Below are 18,670 nucleotides of genomic sequence, written 5' to 3' on the forward strand. Positions count from 1 at the left end.
GGGGAGGCACCAAAAAATGCCCTAAGTAATTAAGTCTAGGCAGAAATAATGAGAATCAAAACCTACGACCCATGGCAAGCATTTCTGCACTCATCTCTTGATTCATTATATTGTAATAGTTTGAGGCAAATAATGATCACTCCAACTGATTTAAAAAAGTGTATAATAAAATCCATAAAAATACTTTCGCCTTTCAGTGGCAGGGTTGTACTTTGCGGAAATCCCCACCCCTGGATGATGATAAACTCAGATGACCAAGCAATGAAATAATATTTGAAGATCCATTTCTCTATTTATCTAAAACTAAAGTTCCTGTCTAATAGAAAGGGCAAGTTTAAGTTTGCTACAAATGAACTAACCCCAAAAAGGAAATGTCTGGTCTAACCTAGGTTTTGGACTCCGTGGTTAAAAAAAGAAACCATCTTACATATATAACCAACTTTAATAGAGGCCTGAAGAAAAGTGTTGTGGTTCAAGTCTCAACATCCAGCATGTAAAAACACTAAGAAGGCCATAAGGAGATTGGAGGATGGAAACATCCATCCGCCAAACTCCTGACATGTAAAACGTTGTGGTGCTGGTGGTCTCCCCACCAGCCCCATTACATCTTTTTCATTTGGCTGACCCCAGTCAGCTGAGTGGGAAAGGTGCAGCAGCATTGTTCTGGGCTCATAATTGAGCTGGCGGCAATGTTGCTTCATGCAGGGTGCACGAGCACCCTTGAAGTGTGCACTGTCTTCACAGAGACAGTGCGCACTTCAAGGGTGCTAGGCAGGGGGACCCCATTGCATGGGCAGTGCAGGGGACCCCTGTGGCCACCTGCACTTGCTCTCCACTAGCCTTTTTATGGTGTTGAGACTGCCACGAAAAGGCTGGCGGAGAACAAGTTTGTAATCAGCAGGGTGGCGCTAACTTCAGCGCTGCCCTAGGTGATTACAACCAGGACTGCTGTCAGCCTGTTGGGATCTTGGATCCTTGTGGGGACGGTGGTTGGTTAGTGGGTCTGCCTGCCAACCTCGTAATGTGCTGGTTGGACTGCCACTGTTGTGGTGGTCCAATCGGAGTATGGTGGTCTTCTGACCACCAGACTCATGATCAGCCCCTAATTCAGTGAGTCAATGGCCAGCATATGCAGTTAATCTGTAAATTGTGAAATTCATGGATCACCCTTCCCATAGGCTGGCAGCAAAAGACTAACTGTAACATCCGTTTGCTGCCCATCCGTATTGCTCTTGATACCAAGACTAGCTTATTTTACAGAGTTTTGGATTGATAAATGTTTGTGTGATGAATTGTTGTCCTTCTAACGTTATCACTGCCCACTTGTCAGAAGATGTTTCCCTTTTTTCAGAACTGCTTTGTCACCGTCTTGTTTAACCAAGCAATAAAGAATTGCAAAACCCCAAAAAAGGAAAGAGAATAAGTTATTTACAACAGTCAAAACACATTGTACATGGTGGTGAATGGTGCCGCATACTTTACATTTTTAGGTATTACCTCTAGTATTCAGTTGGCCTACTTTTTACCACTGTCCATAGAAGGCCCAGGTGCATTTCCCAGAGGTCTGATTGTTATGGGGGATGAGAGACTCTTCAAAAATGAAGGCCAAAGAAGCTCCCAGAATCTAGTAGGTCTGGATTTATAGGATGAATCAGGTGGAACCTACATTTGACTGAATGCTCTCTTACTACAATGGTGATAGTGCAATTTTTTCTGTGTGTAAAACTCTATTCTTGTGGGTATTTTGCAAATGTTTTCTAAAGTAGTCATCTGCATGAAAATAATACATGTATGTATGTCTTCTCGTGCAAAAGAAATGAGAGATACCAGCTCAGTGTACTGTCTGCAAAGTTTTTTGAAATTATGGAATGAATGTTACTCTTATAAAGCATCAAGTTGTAGCACATCCAGTTTCATAGGTCATAGTTCCCACATGCCATTTTTTTGCTTGGACCAAGTGTCCAGCGAACAAAAGTTAAGCAAAAAAGCATAAGAAATACAGAAATCACACAAAATACATGAAACCTAATGATATGAAAATCCGAGCAATCATGCATGTGTAAACAATATTTTGGCCATGCATAACAAATGTGCACCTTTGCTAAAACTCAACAAATAAGCATAGTTGTGTCTTACAAATACAGTTGTTTTACCCTGTAGCCCATGTCATACTACAGGAGGAATATGATTTTTAAAACGAGTAAGCGGATAGGAGACAACTACCTAGAAAAGTGTATTTAATTAATCATCTGAAAGCTGTTAATAATAAGTTTATATCTGAAAGGAAAAGGGAAGACACTTCTTGTTCATCTGTAACATAAACTTGCCCTCAGTCACTCCTTATAGCTGCTGCTGGAAGGTTTCACGATGCTGTTCTTTGGTTGATTGAATATGCTGTCACTGGTGATGGCCAAACTAAAAATAAAAATGGTTGCCTGCCCAGCACCCTCACAATTTGACTCCCTCATATAAACATAGAAGGCAACCCTATAAAACACATTATTCAATAATGAGCCACCCTGGAACTGACATGGTGGTATGTGACTCCACTGGACCCTCATGGGATTTCCTTCACTCCTGACTTTTTGGGTGTAAGATGAGTTTGGAAAGGTCTGGTGGCCATAAAATGGTGACATAGTGAATGTGCATTCTATATCTGGACACCCTCATCCTTTTGTTTGTGGCCTGCTTATTGGCCATTAAACTATAACATGAACTGGGGGCGTGGCCAAGATGGCGGCGAGTGCGGTCGCTTGAATCAGAGCTCCGCACGCGGCCTACAATTATCCTGTAATCCTCCTATCCCCAGGCGTTGAAAACCTCCGGACCCGCATGCTTTATACTTAATAATATCCCGAGACCCTGGAGACCTGACCAGACTGACGCAGCGGCTTGCCCGGGGCCCCGACGGAAACGAGACGCGGACGCGCACCCAGCGAGGAGCCGAGCAGTCCGGCGATCGCGGCGGCTGCACCCTGCGCGCAGGTACGGAGGGATCCTAGCGCCACGGTTGGGGACGGCGAAGAGCCACGGATGCACCCTCGCATGCCATAAGCGCCCAAACTAACGGGCAGCTTAAGACTCCGAACGAACATTAGGGCCTAGTCGCGGAGCACGCGCATGGCGACGCGGCCCGATTGAGATCCAACTACGGATGAGGAAGAGGCCGTATACTGAATTTTTTGGGAAATGATGTTTAATTACACCGAACGCTTGCGTGCTAAAGAGAGGCCAGGTCGATGGGGGGTACGGAGCCCAGCAAAAAATGCAGAGCGCTAGCCAAGCCTAACACGAAACGTACATCGGAGTTCAATGGGGAAATCAAACTACGCTGTGCCATATTGAAGGAGTGTCTTGGGGGGGCCCAGAAGTCAAGCACTATGTAAAGACATCTACCACACCCACCAACGAAAATTGGATTCAGTGACATTTCCTAGCTTTGCACACAGCCTGGGAGCAATGCCGTTTCTTCTTTTTCTCTTTTCCTAACATAAAATGCACAGATACAGGCACTGCAGCGCGCAATCGCCAACTGCAAATATCAGGCACACCTCTCTTGCAAGGAGCAAAGCCGATTTCCCCCCAACATAAAACGCACAGACACGTGCGCTGCAACACGCAATCGTCAACTGCACATATCCGGTGCATACCTCTTGCAGAACGCATCAAGCTCCCACCGATGGGCACACGACAAATTTCGCCTAATCAGATTTAAGAACCGTATAAACTGACCACCTCAATCACAACGCAATACGAAATGAGCTCAGAATAGGCACCACTATGGTGAAACCGAAGCCACCGAGGGGCCAATCAGAGACCAGACTTGGGGACCCGTCAACGATGGAGAGCTCAGATCCACTGCACAAAGTGACTGAAATGCTAGCTGCTCACTCGTTACAAATCGACAAGCTACTGCAGGCAATATTAGAAACTAAAACATCCCTGGAAGGAAAGATAGATGCAATGGCAGTGGAAGTCACTATACTACGCACTGAACACCGGAAGCTAGTGGATAGAGTAACCACCGTCGAATCAACTCTCGAAACATCTCAACCAAATATAGAGGACATGAAAAACTGAATACAACAGCAGGAATCTGAGATAATACAACTCCAAAGACGCGCGGAGGAGGCGGAAGGCCGTTCACGCCGTAATAACATTAGATTTATGGGATTCCCGGAGCGAATCAAGCTCCCTAACGCAGAGTTATTTCTAGAGAGCTGGCTAAAAGATCACATACTAAAACAGGAGGCCTCCCCTTTCCTGACGGTGGAGCGGGCACACTGGATCCCGGGCGGTCCTGCACGCCCAGGGGCCCCCCCTCGCCCATTAATAGCCAGGCTGTTGAATTACTGTGACAGAGATCAAATCCTAAAGGGCTTTCGAGTGCTGGGACCCGTCGAAATTGAAAACGCAAAAGTCACAGCCTATCCAGACTATACAGCGGAGGTCCAGCGCAGACGTGCCACTTTTACTAAGGCAAAACAGGTACTACGCGACAAGAACTTTCCATACTTCCTCATGTATCCTGCCAGACTACGCGTAGTGGATGGCGATAAAACTCACGTCTTCCCGTCCCCAGAGGATGTATGGACTTGGATCCACGCCAAGGGCTTAGCAGACCCCACAGATGAACACCCAGAGCAAAAGGAATGGCTAACACAAAAAAAGCGTAAGAAAAGGAAATTGAAACCCAGAACCGGATCACGGCCTACTGAAAAACAAGCATCGGATTGGCAAGCTCGAGCATTAAAGGACATCAATAGGTTCTCGACCATTCGAATACAGCACAACCGCGAATATGGCACCACAGACTCGGACTCGGTGGGGACCTCACAAAGCCTGCCTACATCCCCGCTAATCTCGGGACCGGTGGTCACGCCACGCACTGCAGACGACCTCTGAAAGGATAACACACAGACGCAGCGATCAACCTACTCCAGAAGCCATAAACACTATGGCGGTCATTCTGACCGCACGCCATTCTGGCTTTCCCGCTGGGCCGGCGGGCGCCCGCAAAAGAACGCCCGCCGGCCCAGCGGGAAAGGCCCTGCCACACAGAGGCCGGCTCCAAATGGAGCCGGCTGTGTTGCAGGGGTGCGACGGGTGCAGTTGCACCCGTCGCGATTTTCACTGTCTGCTATGCAGACAGTGAAAATCATGCTGGGGCCCTGTTAGGGGGCCCCTGCACTGCCCATGCCAGTGGCATCGGCAGTGCAGGGGCCCCCAGGGGCCCCACAACACCCATTCCCGCCATCCTGTGCCTGGCGGTCAAAACCGCCAGAAACAGGCTGGCAGGAAGGGGGTCCGCGCCGCCATGGAGGTTCAGCCCTGCCAGGGGTATTCCAGCGGGAAAACGCCAGGTCCCCTTTTCTGACCGCGGCTTTACCGCCGCGGTCAGAATGGGCAATGAAGCACTGCCAGCCTGTTGGCCGTGCTTCCGTTGCCCGCGGCCCTGGCGGTTTAGGACCGCCAGGGTCAGAATGAGGGCCTATGTGCCTGAAGCCGGCGTGCCTTCCGGCCTAAGCGCGCCTGAATGGGAGAAGACGACATCCGAATGGGCCGGACCCCGTGGCCACCTTGGACCACATACTACAGCAGCCCCCTAACCCAGATGGGTTCCCGTATGGACTCAAATCGGCTCAAAGCCATTCTTGCACCTGTTGTGCCTGGTTATCCACACTTTTCCCCCTTTCTACTATACTCCTCTCACTCTTATCTCCTTAAGGTATGTATTAGCCACGCCACAATCGAGGGTTGATCGGATTTGGGGGGGGCGACGGACGAGGGGACGCAGCGAATCCTACTTAACAACACGCACCGCTAGTGATTTGTACACAAAACGTTTCAATGACATACAACATTGTAACCTGGAACATAAGGGGCCTGGCTAATCCAACTGAAAGATGCAGAGTACATACATATCTCAGACGCCACAAAGTGCATATAGCTATACTACAGGAGACCCATGCCACCACACAAGAATTAAAGGAAATTAATAAGCTGGTCGGGCACTGTCTATGGAACTAAAATATCCAAATATGCCAAGGGAGTACTAATATGATCGCATCAGGGGTCCCATACGCGGTCCAAGACACATATATAGACACAGATGGCAGATATGTCTGCCTCACTGGAGAGTTGGATGGTAGACAGCTAGCCATAGCTGGTATATATGCCCCAAATTCGGGACAAGGGGAATTCCTGAGGGCCACGTCCGCACAGATCTCACGGGACCCGTCCATAGCAATTATCTGGGGAGGAGATTTTAACAGTATACTGGGCATCTCTATGGACAGATCACACCCGCCAATGATAAGCGCCTCTAGTAGGCGGGTATCTGAGATGCTAAGGTCCTGGATAACAGAACGGAGGCTACATGATGCATGGAGAAGTCTCCATCCCATTGATAGAGAATATTCCTTTTATTCACCCGTACACAACCTCCACACACGGATTGATTTACTATTATGCTCGCCCACGTTAACACACTCAATACATAGCGCCAACTATCTGGCCAAAACCCTATCAGACCACTGCCCCCTAATCGTCACACTGAGATGAGGTACTCAGCCATCACGAATACCTACTTGGCGCTTACAACCCACCTTGTTGCGCGACCCGCCATTCCGGGAAGAACTGGCTGATACCATAAAGTCATATTTCACAATTTATAGTCGAACAGCCACAACACGCGCAATCGAGTGGGATAGACACAAGGTGGTAGTCAGGGGCATGTGCATCGGGGCTGCAGGAGGTATCCGGCGCACACTGCTCTCAGAGCTACATGACACCGAGGAGAAATTATGGAAGGCAGAATGTGAGGCGGCCTTAAATAGTACTGCTAACAATAACACAATCACACTCAAAAAGCAATGGGGCGACACCGAAACCCGTCTACGAAATTTCGACTATCGATACCACACGGCGCGATTACACGCCGAGGGCGATAGATCAAGCCGTATGCTGGCCTGGTTAACTAAAGGGACTCAGCAGCATACTCCTATAAACGCCATTCACCTAGATACTGGTGTGATAGTGAATACACAATCAGAAATAAACGACGCCTTAGGCAGTATTATGCAAGGTTATATCAGGCAGAACCTCCCCCACTCGCACCACAATTAGAAGATTTCTTCAGGACCTCCCACGTAAATCATTTAACGACTGCACAAGCACTAGAGTTAGACAAACCCATCGAAAGTGATGAAATAAAACAAGCACTGCAACAACTAGCCCACAATAAAGCCCCAGGGGGGGACGGACAACCAATCGAGTATTATCAGACTTTCTCATCACAAACGCTCACTCCATATCTGACCATGCTACAGGAGGCATATGAAACAGGTCGTCTCTCAGATTCACAGCGCAAAGCAACAATTGTAGTCCTCCATAAAAAGGGCCGCGACCCACTAGACGTACGCTCTTACCGACCCCTATCACTTTTAAACATGGACTGTAAAATATTAGGCAAGGTACTATCCAACCGACTTCTCCCAATAAGTTCTTCCCTGGTACACCCAGACCAGTCCGGATTTATACCGGGACGCAGCACCTCTATCAACATCAGGAACCTATTGCGCCTAATCGTTGAAACTCCTGATACAGACTACTCCAGAGTTGCGGTCTCACTAGATGTTGAAAAAGCTTTCGACACACTGGGATGGCCATATTTGATGGCAACTCTGCAGTTAATGGGATTTGGTAAAGTGTTCACACGCTGGATATCTATCTTATATTCAGACCCCATAGCAAGAGTAAAAACGGGCACCATCACTTCGGAAAAATTTAAGATCGGTAGAGGCACGTGACAGGGATGCCCCCTATCACCACTTTTGTTCGCACTAGCCATAGAACCTCTCGCGGCTAAATTGCGCGATGAAGCCACAAGATGGGGCATACCGGATGGCGTGGAACACCGCATAGTGTCCTTAAACGCAGACGATGCATTAATATACTTACGTAACCATACCGAATCCCTACCAACCCTGCTACAATTATTGAACTCATTCGGAGACATATCCGGCCTACGCGTTAACTGGGCTAAATCATGTCTATTCCCCATGCGCCGATTACCCGACACACAGACCCACATACTCACCGAGCATAATTTACAATGGACTTATAGCACTTTCAAATATCTAGGACTGCACATATATCATGACGAATCTGACCTCAAGGAGGGAAACTTAGACCGGACGATTAGATCAATAAAAGGACTGTTGCCCTTTTGGTGCGCACTACCACTATCACCTATGGGTAGAGTGGCATTAATCAAAATGATTATACTCCCTTGACTACTATATTTTTTCGCTGCCCTGCCACTATGGCTTCCTAGCACTTTCTTCGCACAGCTGAACAAGTTGTTGATAGATTTGATATGGAGCACCGAACGTAAACGTGTGGCCTTGGCTAAGATCTGTCTACCACTGGACAGAGGCGGGATGGGTGTACCACAATTTGAGCTCTACTACGCAGCTGCTCACTGCACTGGATCCTAATTTGGTTACAAGACCCCACTCATTCTGAAACCCACACTGTGAGCACACAACTAGGTGGTTTAAACATACTGGAATGGCTCGTGGGGCGTGTGGCCCTCCTGCGACACAGTAATATCCTGTTAAAAGTGGCTGAAAGGGTGTGACGGCGCTATGTGAATAGGGGACCTGGAAAACCACCATACTCGCCCAAGACCCCATTACTCGCCATCCCAGGGGTGCATAGATTACATGGCCGTTTGTGTCTCACTGATTGGGCCGCCAAAGGCCTCCAGTTAGTGGGAGAATTATTCGCAGAGGGCCAATTTCTCCCCTACGAGGCACTTGCGACGACGTACACTCTGGGACAGGGCAGTTTTATTAATTACGGCACACTACAATCTCAAATACGCAACGCATTGGGGACACGGTAGCAGGGAACCACAATCATCACCTATTCTGCACGAATTGCTATTAGACACCAGTACATCAACACGAATCTCAGGGATCCACAACGTGCTGCGAGCTAACCCAGAAGAAGCACAGCCACAAGCTAAGTACAAATGGGAAAAAGCACTTCACACACAATTCACAGCACCAACATGGTCCATGGCCCTCACATCCACACGCGAGGTATCGCGCAACGCACGTTTCAGATACACCCAGCTCAACTACCTACACCAGACATACCTGACTCCACACCGAATCCACCACATGTACCCCCAAGTTAGTTCTGATTGTCCAAGATGTGGTAATACGGAAGCTGATTTCTTGCACATGACCTGGAACTGCCCACCACTACTCTGCGTATGGCAAGACATCACACAACAAACTGCGACATGGCTGGGTATAACCCTAGCACTTACCCCTGAGTCCTGCCTATTGGGTATCCGACACAAATGTAGCAAAGATAAACAAAAACACAGATGCGCAGATCTAGCATTTGTAATCTTCAAACGGCTCATCGCCACACAGTGGAAGTCACCTAGCGCCCCAGATTCCCGCCACTGGAAAACTGACGTACAGTGTTGGGACAATGCAGAAATACAGGTGTTGCATACATTAAGCAATATAGGAGTGGTAGTCAAGCGTGCTGATATATGAGACTCTGTTGCGGATCAACTACAGGAAAAAGATGATACACAACCTCCCCAGTCTTCTGGAACAACACTGATTCGAGACATCACAACCAACATATTTTCTACGCACAACTACCTAAACCTGAAACCTCATTCGAACACAGTTGATAAGAATATAAACACACACCCTAGATATACAGCTGCGAAACTATATCCACAAATGTACACTCCACCTATTACAAATGCACCCTGCTCGAAATTATTACCTTACACCCTGATCGCCCCGTAAGACCCCCCCCGCCCCACGGCGGACTTACCCCCTACATCGGGCCACCAAACATCAGACTCGCAATCATTTATTAAACAAAGTATAATCTTCATACCCCTCTACTATCTATTCTCTTTCCCCACTCTACTCTTATCTTTTATAAGTATTTCAGTTGTATGCGTCTTTGTTTATGTCATAAATGCAATAAAAAGATTTAACAAAAAAAAAAAAACTATAACATGAACTGCCACTCATTCTTGGTAGTATTTTACATGTTGTGACCTTTCCTCAGTATCCTACAATGTGAAAAATCATAAATACTTATACATTGTAAACATACTTTTATAAAGTGTCCAGTCACCCATTCAGACATTGTTTGCAGCTAAAAAAGTGGCAACTATATAAAAGAAAGAATGAGGGGCTATTTTTCGGACTCAAACACCATTCCAGTAAATACCTCTTCTCTTCAGGAGTACAGCAGAATAGAAATATGGCAGTTGGAAATGTCATACTTATCTACTATTTTAAGACAGAGGACCTCCCACTAAGACTGGCCCTCTGAGAGTCTAGAAAATAAAAAGTACATGCAGTTGATCATGCACAAAAGATGGTGTATGGCAATGTTTGCTTCTTGTGACAAAGTAGTTCTTTTCTCTACAAGGGATCAGTAATACCATTAGCTCTGATTGTAGAAAACTGGTCAAGCAAACAAATCCTTGTTTAAGGTCTGTGACTCAAAATGGTTAGCAAACAATGCTTTTAAAACAATATTATCTGAGTTTTGGGGACAATGGTCACTTAATGCAGGCCAGTGTGATTTATTTGCCATCCCTTCCAGTAATCATTTTCACTGCCTTGTGGGGATGAGGTGATTCTATAGAACTTTATCTCTAACATTTGATGAAATGAGTACCATTTGCCAAAAATAATAATGTACATCTAAGTTGTATTTATGTATTTACTTACTCTACTAATAACTAATAATTGAAATTCAAAACTAAACTTTCTATCTGGGATTTTAACCGTTTTAACACCATTGGAAAGTAAATAATAGCTTTCTATGTACCTTTTATATGTGTCACTAGGAACCCAGGGAGAGAACAAGATCTTTTCAGAAGGGATATTACATTTTCCCTTCTGTCTCTCTTAAATTAGAGAGGTAGTGCATCTTGTGGCCTTTGTAAAATTATAAACAGTACAGTGCTCTCTCAGGTAAATTTAGTTGGTAAATGCTTCACTTATGTAATGTGCTAAACTTCAAAAGCAATATTAATAAACCTAGAGACTCATAGTGTTCTGAAAAATTTCCAGTTTTGGATCCCAAGCATTACAGTATATTAGGAATATTCAAAAAGAAACATTAAACTAATGTGGAAAATTCTTTAGGTTTTCTGTAATACAATTTATTTTGGAAATATTGAAGGAACCATAACAGTGCTACCCTCCAACTGGATGCCTTCTATGTGTTCAGTGAAGCAAGGTATTCAATAAATATTTCTGAATAATCAGCATCAATCATATCAAAATGCTTTGATCTAAGTATTTGTTAGTGAAAAGAATCATCATTTGGCCTTGAGCCAACCACGTTACCAGTCCCACTTGTGGGGATGGGCTCTAGCATGATTTATTAGCAAGGTATGGATGCTTAGAGTTGGAAGATTATGTGATAGCAAGTGATAACTCTTTGCCTTTTGTGAGTTACCACTCCACTCCCAAGATACCTTGATTTAAGTGGAAAATATTTCATAATTGTTATTATAATGAATTTCATTATTAAAAATTACAATTACAGTAAATATGATTATATAAATTGATAATAATTAAAATAGCAATTATGATTATGTTAGGTACACCATGAATAATTTCTACATTTTTTTATTAATTTATTTTTCCAGAGCTGGTGGTGAATGACCATACAGCATCATGAAGATGACAGAAACAAGCACACCCTGTCCCTCTGATCCGCAGTGTATAATTTATTTGAGGTCAAACGTCCAACATGGAGTTACATTGACAAGCCCATAGGACTACTCATCATGGAAAACTTTGTTAGAGGCAGCTCAAATAAGGAATCACATTCCACTGTTAGACAATGAGAGAAATGTGGAAAGCAACACTGGTCCCCAAGTATTTTAACACAGGAAGTGCAACAGCCTGTTTACTATGAAGAAAGATTTACAGACTATTAAGCAAAAAGCTGAAGCAAGTGTCAGTGATGCTGGAACGACTGAGTACACAAGCAAATGCTTAAACATAAGAACATCATTAAAGTTACACATATGCTGAAGAATGTGTATTTTGTGGAAAGATAAAATGCTTCAAGGGGACATCAACGTGCAAGAAATTAATCACGGCCACAGAGCTTAGAGTTGATAAGAGGCTTCGAGAGATTCCAACCATTAATTGTGAATCAAAGATTTTAGCAGTTTGTAGTAGGGGCACAGTGGTTGCAGAAGCCCATTATTATGCATCGTGTTATAGGAACTATACAAAGATTAAAGCAAAGGAGGAAGTTCATGCATCAAGCACTCAAACCGATTATCACTACAAAAATATAGGAGATGAAGCATATGATGAACAACTTCAATACATTAGAACTGTGATTATTCCTAACAAATAGGTAATATATGTGAAGACTCTCACTGAAAGGCTTAAAACTCTCATGACACACAGACAAATACAGGGAATAGGCAAATCAACCAAGAACCATCATCTCAGACCTTTTTTCATGGTTGGAGCAAGTTCCTTCTACCATCATCTCAGTAGAGTGTGAGTACATTATTTCCTTCTTATCTACAACATTTTTAACCTTGTCCGGGACCCTGCTGCATTCAATAAACTAGGGTTTGAAGGTTCCCGAGGCAATTTTAATGTTGACTCTTTTGTCCTTTATCTCTTGTTTTTTTCTTGGTCTTTGCCAGTAGGTTTAAATGTATTCCTACATGCTTTTCACCTCGGCACATACTATTAGTCAAGATCTCCGGCAAAGCCCCCTGGTGGTGCCTGTCCGATATTGCAGTGCCAGTCTGATGAGGAGCGAACCCTATGATGATGCATGACATCCAATAAGATGTGTGAGAGAGGGTTCTATCTTCTGTATATAGAAGTGTCTGGGGATGTCCTCCTCCCCCCCCATTTTTTGGAACAGTGCATCCTTGTTAAAGACTTACATCTTACTGCCATACACTCTATGATCCCGTGGTGTTTTGAGCATGACAGGATGAACTACACCAGATATCTTCCTGTATAATATGGGGAAATGACATTACTTGCAGTGAAACATCCAGAGATACACCACAACTTCAACTGATGCTTTTTAGTTCAACTGTCAGAAGTTAATCCATTTGGACGTATTCTGGTTGATCAAGCGAAGTAGGTAACAGTCAACAAAGACACACAGACTCCAGGTGGTATAACAAGGTTCAATCTCAAGGTGGGTGCTGTGAAAAGATATTATGTGACAGCTGAACACAGAAGAACTTTTTTGGGTCATGTAAGGGAAATGGTTTGTAACAATAAATCTGATCTGACTCACGCAGACCTACATAAGTCACAGTTTGAAAAAGATGAAGATACTGTTATGAGAGCTGTCAGTCTGGTTCAAATCTGGATAAACCCATGTGTTGGGCTACATGATCTCATTAGTCTCTCCACGGCAAAAAAGTCATCTCAAAGCATAGTATCATGTCATAATGAAGGTGCATGAAATAGGTCAACAGTGCTATACAGACTTCAGACTTGAACAACTTGAGACTAATCCACCTATTAAGAAGTGTTATGACCCAATGAAAATGCACAAACTAAAAACCTTCACTAACATGTCCAAGAAAAAGACAATGAGCAGCAGTGGCAGGACAATCATCATGAAAGCAAAAAAAGTATTATTTGGTTGAATCATTGTAAAAGCTCAAAATCTGAACCGTCAAAAAGCGGATGTACTTTCTCATTCCTTAGGGCCTTTACCATGGGCTTTAGCAACTCCAGAAGGTCTGTTGCAAAAGACAAGACAAACAAAGCTGTTTTAGCAACATAGTTGCTGAAAAATGTTATCCCTGCTGCAGAAATACCTGGAAATTCAGCCACACTGATTGCTGGTGTAGTTCTTGTTTGGAGAGTAAAAGGAGAGGAATCAAACTTTGGTGAGGTGGCTATGTCTGTCTTGACCATGGCTTTACAGAAAGGAAACAAGGAGTCCAAGAATTGATCTTGGGGGTCATTCCGACCCTGGCGGTCATGGACCGCCAGGGCCAGGGACCGCGGATGCACCGCCAACAGGCTGGCGGTGCATCCATGGGCATTCTGACCGCGGCGGTACAGCCGCGGTCAGAAATGGGAAACCGGCGGTGTCCCGCCGGTTTCCCGCTGCCCTGGGGAATCCTCCGTGGCGGCGCTGCAGGCAGCGCGGCCATGGGGATTCTGACCCCCTTACCGCCAGCCTAGTTCTGGCGGTTTTGACCGCCAGAACCTGGCTGGCGGTAACGGGTGTCGTGGGGCCCCTGGGGGCCCCTGCAGTGCCCATGCCAATGGCATGGGCACTGCAGGGGCCCCCTAACAGGGCCCCACTAAGATTTTCAGTGTCTGCATAGCAGACACTGAAAATCGCGACGGGTACAACTGCACCCGTCGCACCCTTCCCACTCCGCCGGCTCCATTCGGAGCCGGCATCCTCGTGGGAACGGGTTTCCCGCTGGGCGGGCAGGTGGCCTTCTGGCGGTCGCCCGCCCGCCCAGCGGGAAACTCAGAATAACCGCGGCGGTCTTTTGACCGCGCAGCGGTTCCCGTTTGGCTGGCGGCGCCCGCCGCCAGCCAAACTCGGAATCACCCCCCTTGTGTTTAATACACACAATGAGATGTCTATTAAGAACAGTAAAAGGACAATCAGAGGGGAAGAACTCTGGCACCAGTTACAGAACATCTTATCTTCCCAGATTGTCAGACAGTGGAGAAAATTTCTAAACCATGTAAGGACGAAACATCTCTAATCGCATTTCTTGACAATGAATGGAGGAAACCAGAGTATTTTGTGAAACTTGAGAACAAAACACTGTTTCCGAACTGTGAAGATAAATGCTACAAAATCACATCGGAAGGGAGCCACGAAGTGCCCATCTCAACAGTACACACGAAGAAGCAGCTGGTCTAGTTTGAGCCTGCATACTGCACACACTGCTAATGAGGGTTATGAGGCAGTAATGATTAGCTCAGATGACACTGATATGTTTATTATGTGTTTGTGATTCCATGATAGAATCATGGCTAAGTTGTTTCTTAAATGCGGTACTAAATACGCATGCAAGTCCTTGATATTGGGAAAATAGCTTCAACTCTTGGGGAAAATGACTGTCAAACTATGATAGGTCTCCATATGTTTATTGGATGTAACACAGTAAGCGCATTTGCTGGAAAAGGAAAAGAGAGTGCATTCAAAATCCTGTCTACCGATAGCAGGAAACGTTTTGGCAGCTTGGAGACAAATGGGATCTCTCTGAAGAACTTATGGACAAATTGGAGCAATTATCGTGCTTGCTGTATACATATTTGATTCTCCATGTGAAGGGATAGCACCTATTCTGTGCAAAGACTGGGGGCATAATCATAAACTTCCACCTTGCAGGGACTATCTCAAGAAACATGCTGAATGTGCAAATTATCAAGCCACTATAAGCAAGAGATGTCTTCTGAATGATCCACAGACACCTAGTACAATTTGGAGAAGGTGAAAGTTGGTAAACCTTTAGGGAGCAGAACAGCTGGTAGTTGACTGGGTGGAGGGGAAGCCAGCACCTCAGAATGTGTTAAATCTACAAGCATACAACTGCATTAGGAACTGCAAACTGCCAACATGTATATGCTGTCTAAATTACCTCAAAAACACTGACATCAGCAGACTTCCTGCCTGTGAAAATCAAACAGATGCAGAGAATGATGACACCTATTCAGAAGAAGATGATGACGATGAATGTGAATGATAAAATTGTGTTTATGTTCACTTATGACATACATTGCCTATGTAAGATGTGACAACTAATAATATTTGTAAGTGAAAATTATGCATATAATCTATATCACTATTTTAGGAATACACTGAAATGTTATTGCTATTATTTTAAGGACTATATTGTTATTATTAAAATGAATAATCATAATTATTTTATATTATATTGAATTTAACCAATTTGGTGGAATTAGATTTATTTTTTCACATATTATGATACATTTGTATGCTATTTATCAAAAATATGAAGAACATTACGTTTTTGCGGCTATCGTTGCTAATCCAATAATATTATACAAAAGGCAAAGAGTAATGACTTGCTATGACATATTTTCCAGCTCCAGGCATCCATACTTTGAAAACAAATCATGTTATAACCCATCTCCACAAGTGGCACCAATGGCCTAAATGTGGGGTCCTGGCCCAAGGCATACCGTGGAGTACTGACTTGAATTTAAAGCAGGGTTCTCCACTGGTTATCTCATGATCAACTGGTAGCTCTCCAGTTACCTAGAAGTAGATGTCCTGTGTGCAGCTTGGCCTACTATTGCATAGGCTTTTCCTTGGTTAAATTAATATATATACATATACCAAAATTACAAACATTTATTTTCAAAATTCATAAGCCGATGTTTGGAGAAAAATGGTTCAGGTTCCAAAATATATGTAGGGCTGATATTTGAATGATAAAGTGACTGAGCCATTTATTATTCATATTTTTTCCCTGGTGTTGGTGCCAGTGGCATTGCAGCTTTGGCGGTTATGTATTACCCATATTGAGGCATTACACATTGATAATGCCTTGTTATATTACTGCTGCCAATTGTGCCTGATGAATGAGGTGATCAAATATGTAATCTTGTCAGAGGTTGTTTGAAAATGTCCCTCTCTGCAGGGTCACTCCATTTTTTTTGCCTTCTTCCTCCTCTTCTTCTGACGTTTTTGTTGGCTTTAGGACTCTGGGCACTTTACCACTGCTAACCAGGGTTAAAGTGCATGTGCTCTCTCGCTCTAAAACATGGTAACTTTTCCAATATCCAATTGTCATATTTAAATTACATATAAGTCCCTAGTAATGTGCACTAGATGTGCCCAGGGCCTGTAAATTAAATGCTACTAGTGGGCCTGCAGCACGGATTATGCCACCCACATAAGTAGCCCCCTAACCATGTCTCAGGTCTGCCACTACTAGGTCTATGTGTGCAGTTTCACTGGCACTTAGACTTGGCATTTAAAACTACTTTGCCAAGTCTTAAATTCCCCTTTTTTTACATATAAGTCATCCATAATGTAGGCCCTAGTTAATCCATAGGGCAGGGTGCTATGTAGGCAGGACATGTACATATAAGTTTTACATGTCCTCATAGTGAAAATCTCCCAAAGTCGTTTTTCACTACTGTGAAGCCTGCTCCTCTCATAGGCCAGAATTGGAAAGTCCCTTGAATACTTTTAAGTGGTGAATTCAGATCTGAGTGGAGTAAACATGTCACATTTGATATGGTTCGAATGGTAGTAAGGAATCCCACTTACTGGTGAAGCTGGATTTTACATTACTATTTCAGAAAAGGCAGCAGTCATTTCTCTGCACTTACTGCCATCTGTGTCTTACAGCCTGTCTCCAGTCCATGTCCACGTCTGGTCTGTGCTGGTTGACAGCTCTCCTTGTGCATTCCACCCAGATAACCATGAACCCAGGATACTCAGATGCATCTGCATTCATCTGCATACAGATGGGTTTCCATGGGCAGGAAGGGTGGAGGGGCTCTCACTTACACATCAAACGCCAGTGGCCTGCCCTCACACAAAGGACTGATAACCCCCCACAGGGCTCCTGACAGACAGGGCTGGGTTGAAAGGGGAATGTGTGCACTTCAAAACCACTCTTTGAAGTTTCCCCCAATTTAAAGACACTTTTGGGTATATATACTGGGTCCCTGATGCCACCAAATCAGACATTTCTGCTCCTACAACTGGACTCTGTCAGAAGGACTGTCTGGCTGACCAAAGGGCTCATCTGAACTATTATGCTGGAAAGACTGCTGGCCTGCTTATTGCCCTGCTGCCTGCTGAATGCTGACTCTGCTGGAAGGACTCTGCCTTCCTCCACAAGTGCTCTCCAAGGGCCTGGATTGAGATTGCCTCCTGTTACCAAGACTCAGGGATATCAAAGACTTGAACCATCTGCACGTGGATTCTACCAGCTGTGTATCTGACCTGCCTTGGAGGTGGGCCTATGGTGGTTTAGCTTCTGTGGTGTTCATCAGAACTGCCACGAACCAACATGAAGCCTCGCCACACAACTGGCAGCCACACCAGACTCAATGTTGGGTGGTGCCAAGCCTCGCAAAGCAGTTACCAGCTCATCGAAACTGACACATAGTGACTCCAAGCCCTGCAATGCCTCGCCACACAGTTCGCTAGGATTACTGCAAAGCAACACTAAACCCCGCTAAGCCTCGCCACACAGCTCCCCAGGAACAACACAAAGTGATGCCTTGTCTGGAAAGCCTCACCGCACTGCTTCCCAGAACCAATGCTCGACAACGCGAAGCCTCGCAAAGCTTAGAACGCTCACCGGGACTTAAGGTACTGTGTTCAGCAGGCCCAAGTGGGTCCCTGTAGCCGACCTGTGCTCCATCGCAGTCAGTCTAAACTTGTGAGTTGTGCTGGTCCAGCGCAACCAGATAACCACAGTTGGCGCTTTGCAATTCTATGCACTATTTTCACATAGATCTTTAAAATTGCAAACCTCAGGATCTACTTATTGGATTTTTGTCATTGGAGTCTTATTTTAGTCAGGTAAATATTATCTATTTTCCTAAACTGGTGTGGAGAACTTTTTATGGTGTTT

Source organism: Pleurodeles waltl, chromosome 10 (assembly GCF_031143425.1).
Source record: "Pleurodeles waltl isolate 20211129_DDA chromosome 10, aPleWal1.hap1.20221129, whole genome shotgun sequence".
In the NCBI taxonomy this organism is placed as follows: Eukaryota; Metazoa; Chordata; class Amphibia; order Caudata; family Salamandridae; genus Pleurodeles; species Pleurodeles waltl.